At 38.0% G+C, this 10586-nt stretch overlaps 2 long non-coding RNA genes across 2 annotated transcripts in view; one reads left to right on the top strand and one right to left on the bottom strand.

The window, feature by feature from the left end:
* Nucleotides 1-886: 886 nt before the first annotated feature.
* Nucleotides 887-10586, top strand: part of LOC143740275 (uncharacterized) — a 231033-nt gene continuing 221333 nt past the window's right edge. The window contains exon 1 of the long non-coding RNA XR_013204821.1: nt 887-938. This is a non-coding gene — a long non-coding RNA (uncharacterized LOC143740275). The remainder of the gene's footprint in view (nt 939-10586) is intronic.
* Nucleotides 2787-10554, bottom strand: LOC143740269 (uncharacterized). The gene is made up of 4 exons (XR_013204815.1): nt 6587-10554; nt 4768-4904; nt 4345-4598; nt 2787-3476 (listed from the first exon to the last, which is right to left on the bottom strand). It is a non-coding gene; the product is annotated as an uncharacterized LOC143740269 (long non-coding RNA).

Raw genomic sequence — 10586 nt, 5'->3', positions numbered from 1 at the left:
TGTTTTCATTTGTCACATGTATTTTTTGTTCAGATTCTTGCCACTAATTTGTCAAGTCAAGTCACCTTTATTTATATAGCGCTCTTTACAATACAGATTGTGGCGAGCAAGACGAGGCCGAGGGCCATGAGAGAGCGGCACGAGACCGGTGGCGTGATTAAGGATGAGCGCCACCTGTGCGACGCACCGGTCTCGTATCTCTCACGGAGGAGCGGAAGCATAAAAGGAGAAGCAACGACAGTTGAGATCGAGAGAGGCCAGGCCTGAACTTGTGTTGTTTGTTTTGTTATATTTTACTTAATTTTGTATTTGTTTTATTTTTGATATTAACATTTTTTTTCATACTAAAGTTTTCAGGGAACGGTGGACTCCTGCCATCTGCCCAAACCCAGAGGAGCCGTTGCCGTCAACCAGGCGGCCGAGAAGTGTCCAGCGCAACTGGACCTAAAGGTATCAGACTGGTAAGGTTTTATTTCATTGTGGACATAATTACTGATTATAATGACTTGTACTGTCTTTTTACCCGTTGCGGCGTGCTACGGGGTGAAAACACTATGTAACATAAACGCGTTGTAATAGTCAGTAGCAAATTCTTAAAATATGAATACACAGTCAAATATTTTGGTTGTTCTGTTCTGGAACTGTGTTGTAAATTAAACTTAACCACTGTTTTCTAATTGTGTCCTCTTTTGGAAGGCCAAACATTGTAGTTTGGCTTTCGCAACGAAAAACACAGCGTCTCCACGACATGGTGGTGCCGGCGGCAACAATAATACAGCGAGAATAAAAGTTACTCCTCCTTTCTTTGCGTACACATTTGGGCGGCGTTATGAAACTCTGCCCCCACATACTGACTTAGATTTGTGGGGGCGTGTTTGAATGAAGTGTTTTAGGAAGGTGTGGCTGAGCCTTAACTTTTATAAAGAATATCTCTTTAGGTTTGACACATTGAGCTGTGTAACTCTGCAGATCTTATACATGCACAAACAGCTCCATAACACACTAAAGAAAAAGGAAAACAAGAAATCGCATCATATGAACCCTTTAAATCAACATAGCTCCACAGTACAGAATTTCAGAAGAACATCTCAGAACATAGAAAAAAAAGGACATGGGACAAAGGACTTCACGTTCAGACTGTATACTATTTGGATTTAATGCGGAGCTGTCGTATAACGCTTGCTACCCGCTCATGTTGAAAGCGGAAGTCACGCTCCATTTTTCTGGCTGCTCTCTTGAGGGCCCAAGTGTGCTTGTGTTTAGATACAATTATAGATGATAGTCAGTCTGGCTTTATGCAAGGATGACATATTAGTAAAATATTAAAATAATCTTAGATTTAAATGATTATAAGGATTGCATAACTGATAACAGTTACATTCTATTTATAGATACTGTATATACTGTACAAAGTCCTTGATACTGTGAAACATGTTTTTTTATTTGATTAAAGCTGCAGTCCGTAGTTTTTCCTCTTTGTCGCCATCTCTGTTCGAAATCTCATTCGTGGAATTATCAACTTTATGTGGGTTGTGCCTCAGCGCGGATTAATCCAATGTTTTGAGGAGAATGTGCGGCTGTCTGTCACCGCGCCGGTATGGATATTCTGTCATTCGGAATCACAGATTCTACTTTTTGGAAGTATGATCAGCATAAGAATTTTCACCGGAAAATGTCATCTGAATAAGTAAGTAACATCCACTTTTGTTCTGACCAACTAAGGGAAAAACGATCACTTATCATATCACGTCAAACTGTGCAAATTATAATTTATTCTCAAGTTGTTAATGTTAACAACATTAGCATTGGTTGACTACATTTAATGCCCTTCCGATATTTAGGGCCCAAGCCCTGAAAGTGCGAAGGCCCTATTGTTTTCCTAAGGATTATTTATTATTAGGGCCCAAGCCCTAAAAGGGCGAAGGCCCTATTGTTTTCGTTAGGATTATTTATTAGGGCCCAAGCCCTGAAAGGGCGAAGGCCCTATTGTTTTCCTTAGGATTATTAGGGCCCAAGCCCTGAAAGGGCGCAGAGCCCTATTGTTTTCCTTAGTATTATTATTATTAGACTTGACACTTCATTGTACAACATTGTTTTACTGAATGGCATACTGTCCGAGTACACATAGTGTGTAACTTATGGCTCAAAAGTCTTAACAAAAAATGAATGCACTGCAAAGCATCATAATGTAAAAGTTCTGGACATCAGAAATTTGAATGCTCATCCTGCTTTTAGTACAGGATACATTTTGATCTTTCCATGGTACATCATCCTCAGTGTGGCTGAAGTGCCCGTAACAATATAGCCCATGCAGTCTCTTGTGATGCATCTTTCAGCCTTTCACTTCATGAAACTGAAATTTGGCATATTTACTGTATTTGACACAGCATCCAAGTCCTAAAAACATATACAATATACAATGGTAACATTCTAGCAAATGATTGTCCCAAATGTCATTAATATGACAAATGTTCATGTCTCAATTAAAACAATCATGGTTATTATGTATTTTTACAAATTCAAATTGTGTATTTACCAAACACAATCCTTAATAAATAATATTCACCATATGTTGTTATCCAACACCATGTACAAAACTTTACTGGATAATAAAGCATAAATACAGCTAAAGTAGCATATAAAGACTTATGATATTTGAGAGAAATAAAAAAGGGTTGTTATAATCATGATATTTATCTCCCTATCAAAATCTTCTTCCATGTATATAAGCAATTTGCAATTGTTATCGAGCACAGTACAGTACAAATGATGGACAAAAGATGTGATCAAATCAAATAATTTTATTGTCACAAAACCATGAACCCAAGTGTGTACAGGTGATGAAAGTCTTTTTTGCAAACTCTGCAGAATGACATTATGGATGACAAGTATAGAATATTTACACAACACATACAGTATTAATATACACAGTATATGTTAGGGACACAATACAAGTAGAGAACAATATATGGTACAATATTATACTACACAGATTGAAAAATGAAAAAAATAAAATAAAAAAAATTATCACAGTATACATATACAGTGTAGTACGGTATGAATAAGTGAAAATAGAATGTCAGGGTCCAGAATAATACTGAGTAAGAGTCCAGTCAGTGTAATTGAAAAAATGTAGAGCATATGAGGTTGGGGGGTGGGGGTTGCTGTGTGTGTGTTACTGGTATGAGTCCAGTCTGCTGGTGCAGGTTCTACGATAACCTCTGCCTGATGGTAACGGTGAGAGCAGTCCATGGCTCGGGTGTCTGGATTCTCTGTGCTTTCCTCACACACACCTGTAGGAAGGGAAGTTTCCTCACACACTCCCTTGTCCTGGAGGGAGGGAAGCTCACCTCCAACAGTGTTCTGTGCAGTTCGTAGAGCTTTGCAGTGATGCAGCCAGTCAGGATCCTCTCCACAGTGTAAAATTGAGGGTTGATTTGAGGGTTTTGGTGCTCACACTGAACTTTCTCAGCTGCCTGAGGAAGAAAAGACACAGATGAGCCGCCTTCAGCACAGCATCAGGGTGGATGGGTGAAGTTCTAACCAAACAAAATATGTATTAAGGAGGTGGTAAATCAGCAAACCATATATAATAGTATTATTTAAAATTGTTGCACTAGACCAGGGGTAGGCAAGTACGGTCCTAGTCCTAGTCCTGCACTGTCCTGCAGAATTTAGTTCCAACCCTAATCACACCTGAACAAGCTAATCAATAGGCTTGTTCGACTTGAACCGGCGCTGCACAGACCGATCGGTTGATGACATCAAAGTACCGCGAGAGCGATTAGAGAGCAGACGGCTCCTTATGCTTTTGAATCGCTCTCGCGGTACTTTGATGTCATCAACCGATCGGTCTGCGCAGCGCCGGTTCAAGTCGAACAAGCCTATTGTCTTCAGGATTACTAAGGCTATAGACCTTATGTAGCCATGCCTCTTTTCAGCGCTGAGCTCGTTGTCTTTTGACTTCCGGTCTGTATTTTCACAGCGATCTTGCGTAGTTATGAATGAACAGCTCGTTAAAAAAATTTCCAAGGTCCATTTGTTAAGACATATGCTTTACAATGCTTATGATAAACATTACAATGCTCTTGATAACTTTCGTTAACTCTACAATAAGTAAATCAATTTCACCAGCTAATTACTGCTGGACAGCGATGCCATAGAAATATACAGAGCGACCGCAAAAACGGAAGTTCAAAGACAATATTCTAAAGATGGCGTCGCCCTCGTTTCTCTGGTGCATAAGGTCTATAGGCAGGTGAGGTTTTTCTCAGTGTTGGAGCCAAACTCTGCAGGACAGCAGCTCTCTAGGACCGAACTTGCCTACCCCTGCACTAGACTTACCATTGATTCCATGGGCCGTAACTCTGACCTGTCAACGTAGAGCTGGAATGTATTCGTCACAATGGATAACTGATGCAGTGCTGCACTTGGTGGCCCAGGAATTGTCTCCTGTCAACAAAAACTCCATCTCTGGCCTCAGACCCATTTCTCCTTAGTCTGGACGATGTAAACTGACCAACTGCGTGAAGACGGACCTGAGCATTGAGTGTGTTCAGTGCCAGCTATCGGCTCCTCTACCTCTTGATGTAGTCTTTCTGTACAAGTAGAAAATGAGAACAAAATACAAATAGTCATAATAAATTAATAATGTATTTAAAACTTGTGCAACATGCCTATTTCATCATCAACTGGCTTCATCCTCCTTCAAACAATCAGACAAAACAACAATTTAATAATAACTCCAGAAAAATGGTCAGTACTCACCATATAAAGTAATTTCCAGCTATAAACATCTATCTATGAGTATCTATGAATACATGAGAAGGCCATGTTCATTTCTCATCCCCAACCGGACTGGTTGTCCTGGTAAATACTGGTTTGCCTGGCTTGCTCTTTTTCAGCTGTAAAACAAGAAATGTCTATTGAACCCATGTTTAAATAATATTGTTGTTTAAACATATACATTAAGACAGGAACTGAGATGGGCAGAATTGTGGGTGTAAGTTTTAATAATGAGAGAAAGGTGGTACTAGAAAAAGCTCTATCAATAGCACGCTATATTAATAAATGAATTCCTTTAAACATGATTACTTGCTGCCAGTATTGTTGTAAGCAGTTTAAAGGCCTATTCACACAAAGGATGAGCCCATACTGCAACTATTTAACATATAACGACACAGAGGAACAATTTCGTTGGAATCCCTTTCAGAAATGTTGTTTTTTTCCAGCTGATGAACTATAAAATCTTTGACAGCCAATCAGAATCTACTCGACTTTAAAAAGCTTAAGCACTTAAAATGGCAGACAACATTACCACAGCACGCACTTTTGATAATAAACCGAACTTTATCGTCTGTTTTTTGTGGATGTTAAAATAGTTATCATTATAGTTATTGTTCTTGCTGTTATGAACAAACTTAAAGGGTTAGTTCACCCAAAAATGACAATTCTGTCAGTAAATTACTCGCTCTCATGTTGTTCCAAGTTCCAACCCCGTAAGAGTTTCGTCAATCAACCATAAGTTTATCAAGCACGAGAATACTTTTTGTGCGCAAAAACAAGTAAAAATAACGACTTTATTCAACTTTTCATTTTCTTCTGTGTGGGCCTCTGAGTGAGCCACGTAGTGTAACAGCGCAGAGCTTCTGTGTTGTGCGTCACACGCATCACACACATGACCTGCGTCGGCCAATAGCGAGCCTACGTTCTGACGTACAACACAGAAGCGCTGCGCTGTTACACTACGTAAACTCACTCAGAGGCCCACAGAGAAGAAAATGAAGAGTTGAATAAGTCGTTATTTTTGCGCACAAAAAATATTCTCATTGTTGGCTAAACTTAAAGTTGAGCCACTGTAGTCACTTGGACTATTTTAAACATTGTCTTTTCTAACTTTCTAGGCCGGCAAGTTTCGATCCCTTAGCTTCTATGAAGGAGTGAGACAGCTCTCAGATTTAATCAAAAATATCTTATGTGTGTTCTGAAGATGAATGAAATTCTTACTGGGTTGGAACAACATGAGGGTGAGGGTGAGTAATTACTGACAGAATTTTCATTTTTGGGTGAACTAATCGTTTAAGTGATTGATTAGGACAAGTTATTTGAAGATCTGATGCGTCAAGTAACTTGTTAAACTAGCATTTCCAGAACCTTGCTTCTTTAACAGATGTGGTCAAAAAAAATCAACATGTGGAAAGATATCATGTACTTTTGGTACGAGAGGAGACGGCGCCAATATGTAAAGGTTAATAAAGAATACAATGAACTTGATATGAACTTTCTGATATAAACGGTCCGACTGCTTACAATGGGCACAATCTGCAAGAGAGTTGAGGCAATGGCCAATGACAGCAGCTGGAGTAAAAGTCATAGAATTTTGTACGAGTGCACTTGTACAGTATCATATTAATTTGCTGACTTGGTCAATTGTATGAACTATTATTACTTCGACATGACGCTTTATTGCGGGTTCTTACTGATGGGGTAGTGTAGTATGTAAAATAAAGTTTAAGAAACATCAAATGCTGTGCATAATGTAACTGCAGTAATGTTCAATCAAGGGTTAAGACCAACACAGACATACCATTGGAAACATTTGCCTTTGCAGCTTTTTTCCTTCTCCATAAACGCACAAGATGGCTGAATTCATCCCTCTCCACGAAGACAGGTTTAACAAGCCCTTGACAGCACTTCCTTTTCAGCTGAAACAAAGAGAAATATATACATGTTGAGACAGTGTGTTAAAAATGATCCGTGACCAAATTATTTGAGAGGAAGGACTTTAAGAAAAGTTAATAAAACATAAAATAAGGATACATTCATTAAAGCAAATCAGCTATAACTAAATTTGTTCAACATTGCCTAATTTGAAGGACTTGTTCAGCTTCCCTGGCAGCTTCTTCAAGATCAGCACTGGGAGGTTTGAGTTCAAGTTCCCTGTTAATAGCAGCTTTCTGACAGAATTGCACAAATTTTGATTTCTAAAAATATTTCATGATGAAGAAGAGACAGAAAGAGAGCAAAATATGTGTAAATTAATTACAGTTAAAAAAAAACAGAGAGAGAGAGAGAGAGAGAGACAGACACAGACTGAAAGTGAGTTTTTGCGAGAGGTGGCCTCTTAAAAGAGCTGTTGCATTGGATTAAAGGTTTTTGTGGGAGATGGAGATAAAGGAGTATGTGATCTGAAGTAACTGCAAGACAGAAAAAGAATATTGAATTACAATTACATTACAAAAAGGTATTAAAGGCATGGCCAGTGCAGTGATTATTGTGGTAAAACCATGGCAAGTGTTGTGTTACTGTTTCAACTACAAACACCACAGTAAAACTATGGTTACTGTGGTAAACCATGGTAAGTGTTGTGTTACTGTTTCAACTACAAACACCACGGTAAAACTATGGTTACTCTGGTAAAACCATAGCAAGTGCTGTGGTTACTGTGCTTTAACTACAAATAGTAGACACTAAAAAGACAGACTGTGGTAAAATCATGGTAATTACTGTGTTTTAATTACAAATACCACATTACAACTACATAACTGGTAAAAAAAACATGGTAAGTGTTGTGTTACTGTGCTTTAACTACAATAGTACACAATAAAAACACAGTTACTGTGGTAAAAGCATTGTAAGTGTTGTGGTTACAGTTACGGTGGAAGAAGCATGGTATAACGTTACTGTGCTTTTACTACACATGACATGGCGGATCGACAGTTACTGGTAAAACATAATGTGTGGACTTTCTGCATGATACCTTACCCAACACAGGCAAATTTAAATGTTTGAATGTCACAATGAAAACTAACTTTATAATGCTGGCGTCCGTTTGAATGAACGTCACACAGCTTGAAATATAAATAATGATTTGAAACACGACATCATTTCATTCATAAACACGGGACTATTCGCCTTATTCAGTTCCACCGAGCCTGAGGGGTAAACTTACCACTTCCGGTAGTTCTCACAACGCTATTTATCTCAGTACAATGGCGCCTCACTGCTGTGTTCCCGGTGTTCTGTCTGAACGTAACGCGCTTATTTAAAATGTATATTTACATCTGAAAGGAAAATATTGTAAGTATTGACATATTGCAGATGAGCACATCACAACATGAAAAAGACATCTGAGTGATGTATGTGTGGCATTATCATAGGATAGGATAACGTTAATTCACTGTTGTCAACACTGTTGACATTAGACTAACGTGCTGTAAATAAGGTAAATAAACAAATCTATTAAGTAACTAAACATGTTATTATTCAGACTGGCGTGAGCACTGAGGATGAGGAGCCCAGAGCTGAATCCTGGAAACGGTGCCATGGATGAGACTGTCATAAGATCTCTCCATCTGCCCTTATCGCCTCAGATTGTGAAGCGCAGCGCAGCAAGCTCCGGCACGAAGGCACGGTCACCTCTGGTGAATTCATCAGAATAAAGCCGCAGAATGGGAACCGCTGTGTTGAGATGGCAGTAGGATGTGGGCTTCAGCGCCCAAATACATGCTTGTAGTTTGAATAAAGATTTGTTTCATGTGAATGCATTTGTTTATTGTGTGATGGTTCCTTTTTTTTTGTTCTTTTACTCATTTATTCATGTTTCTTATTGTTGTCAGTATATAAAATATAATTATTTAATGTATGCATTAATTCATTGCTTGACTGACAATTGAGATGTTCACGTGTATTCATGCATAACTCATATGACAAAACAAATTACATTTTGCTTGTTTTATTAAATTATATCATTTTTAGTATATAAAAAAGGTAATATAATTAAGTATTGGTCAGCATTTAATATTATTTTGTTTAAGTTTTGGGGTGGGCTAACAATGCAATTCATTCTGAGGTAATATTAATTTTTTCTGAGCGATACTTGCATTTTTCGAGTATAAAGTCAACAGTTTCTCCAAAGGAGATCTTCGAGCAGCGGCCCGTCTCCTTGTGCACTGCAGACAGTAAACGCAGAGGAAAACTGTTCTAGGTTGTGCTGTCGAGTTACTGATGTTATGAAGTGTTAGTGCACCTGTCGCTCATATAATTTAAACTTATAAACTTATTACATAAAGATCATGGAAAGATACTAGTTGTATCTAACAATGAACAATCATAATGACAAAACAGAAAACATAAAGATCATTGGTTTGTGTACATCATAATATGATATTTATACACAGGAAAAAAGAACAATAACAAGGCTAAATATCTTTAAATATAAATAGTTCTTCATAATACATTAAAAAATAGTTTTGTTGTTATTGTCTGAGGGATGAAACGAGAGGTAAATTCATCAAGAAAAGAGGAAAACTTCAAGGAGAAACTTTTTGGGTATAAAATAAAGAAATTAACAACATATTCAAGAGATAACGATTTTGGGGTTTCTTAAAAAATCGTTATAAGGAACTGTGGGTCACATTAGAAGGGTTTAAAATTTAACAACTTAAATCAACCCTAAATGTATTCACAAAATAAATTGGCAGCTGTTTCTTCAACAATACCACAAAATGAGCAAGTTTCATCAATATCAAGATATTTACAGATAGATGAATTAAACGTGTCGTTCATCTTTTAAGTTGTTGCGCTTGTGATAACGTGTCGTAGGTCACATGATAACGTCAACATGGCGGATGATGTCCGTATCGCATTCATACTCAACGAGATTTGGCTATAAAGTACCTACTCTTTTAGCGCTCGTTAAGTAAGTACTCATTGAAATTAAGTACCTACTCATTGAGTATGCGGTTTGGAACGCAGCCAGCAACTTCATATCAGCGCGCCCGTGTGTTGACAAACGCGTCACCAACACCGACACTTTCCCACGCACGCTATTGGATGAAGGCAACAAATACGTCACGCATGTCGGACCCCACACGTAGCCGCCTGCTCTATTCGCCGGGAAAATAACCTGGAGAAAGTTACAGATATTATAGTAATGAGCAAAGTATGTGAGTGGCAAAATTTTTTATTTGCTTTGTTGAAAAGTGTAGTGGTTATATATAAAAAACTGGGTTATCTATCCCCAGAGATCGTCTGAAACACGAAATCCCCCCTCGGCCCACCGTCTAAATGCTTCCCACTTATTTTCCATAGCTGTCAAAAAATGCAAGAAAGAAAAAAAATCACAAATATATAAATATATATATAGTGCTTAATGGCGTTTAATGGCATTTAATGGCGTATTTTTACGAATGAAAACTGCTGTCACTTAACCTAGGTTTTTGCCGCTGCTGAGAGCGACGCAGATCTCACACGCCTCACACCCTTTACGATCATTTAATACTTAATTAATTTAAGACTTATCTTATGAGGACACTCGACAAAACGGACATTTTGGCTTAATTGTGTGTGTTTATATTTTACAGCAAACTATCAAATCATATGCCCCGCCCATATCTAGCCTAATGTTTTCATGAAAAATGCTAAGATGATCAATGGTGCTAGCTGGCTTTGTATAAATGTGACCATAAACAGTTCTCATTACTGCTATATCTTGGTATAATAACAAATTAACATTAACAGTAAAAAACTTACCTCACATGAAGAAGTTCTCACGCAAGTAGTAAAAAATGATGGGCGTGTTTTTC

Source organism: Siphateles boraxobius, unplaced genomic scaffold, assembly GCF_051911475.1.
Source record: "Siphateles boraxobius isolate OS27281-9 unplaced genomic scaffold, OSU_SipBor_1 17, whole genome shotgun sequence".
Lineage (NCBI taxonomy): Eukaryota > Metazoa > Chordata > Actinopteri > Cypriniformes > Leuciscidae > Siphateles > Siphateles boraxobius.
The sequence above is the reverse complement of the archived record's forward strand: the minus strand, read 5'-3'. Positions and strand labels throughout refer to the sequence as shown.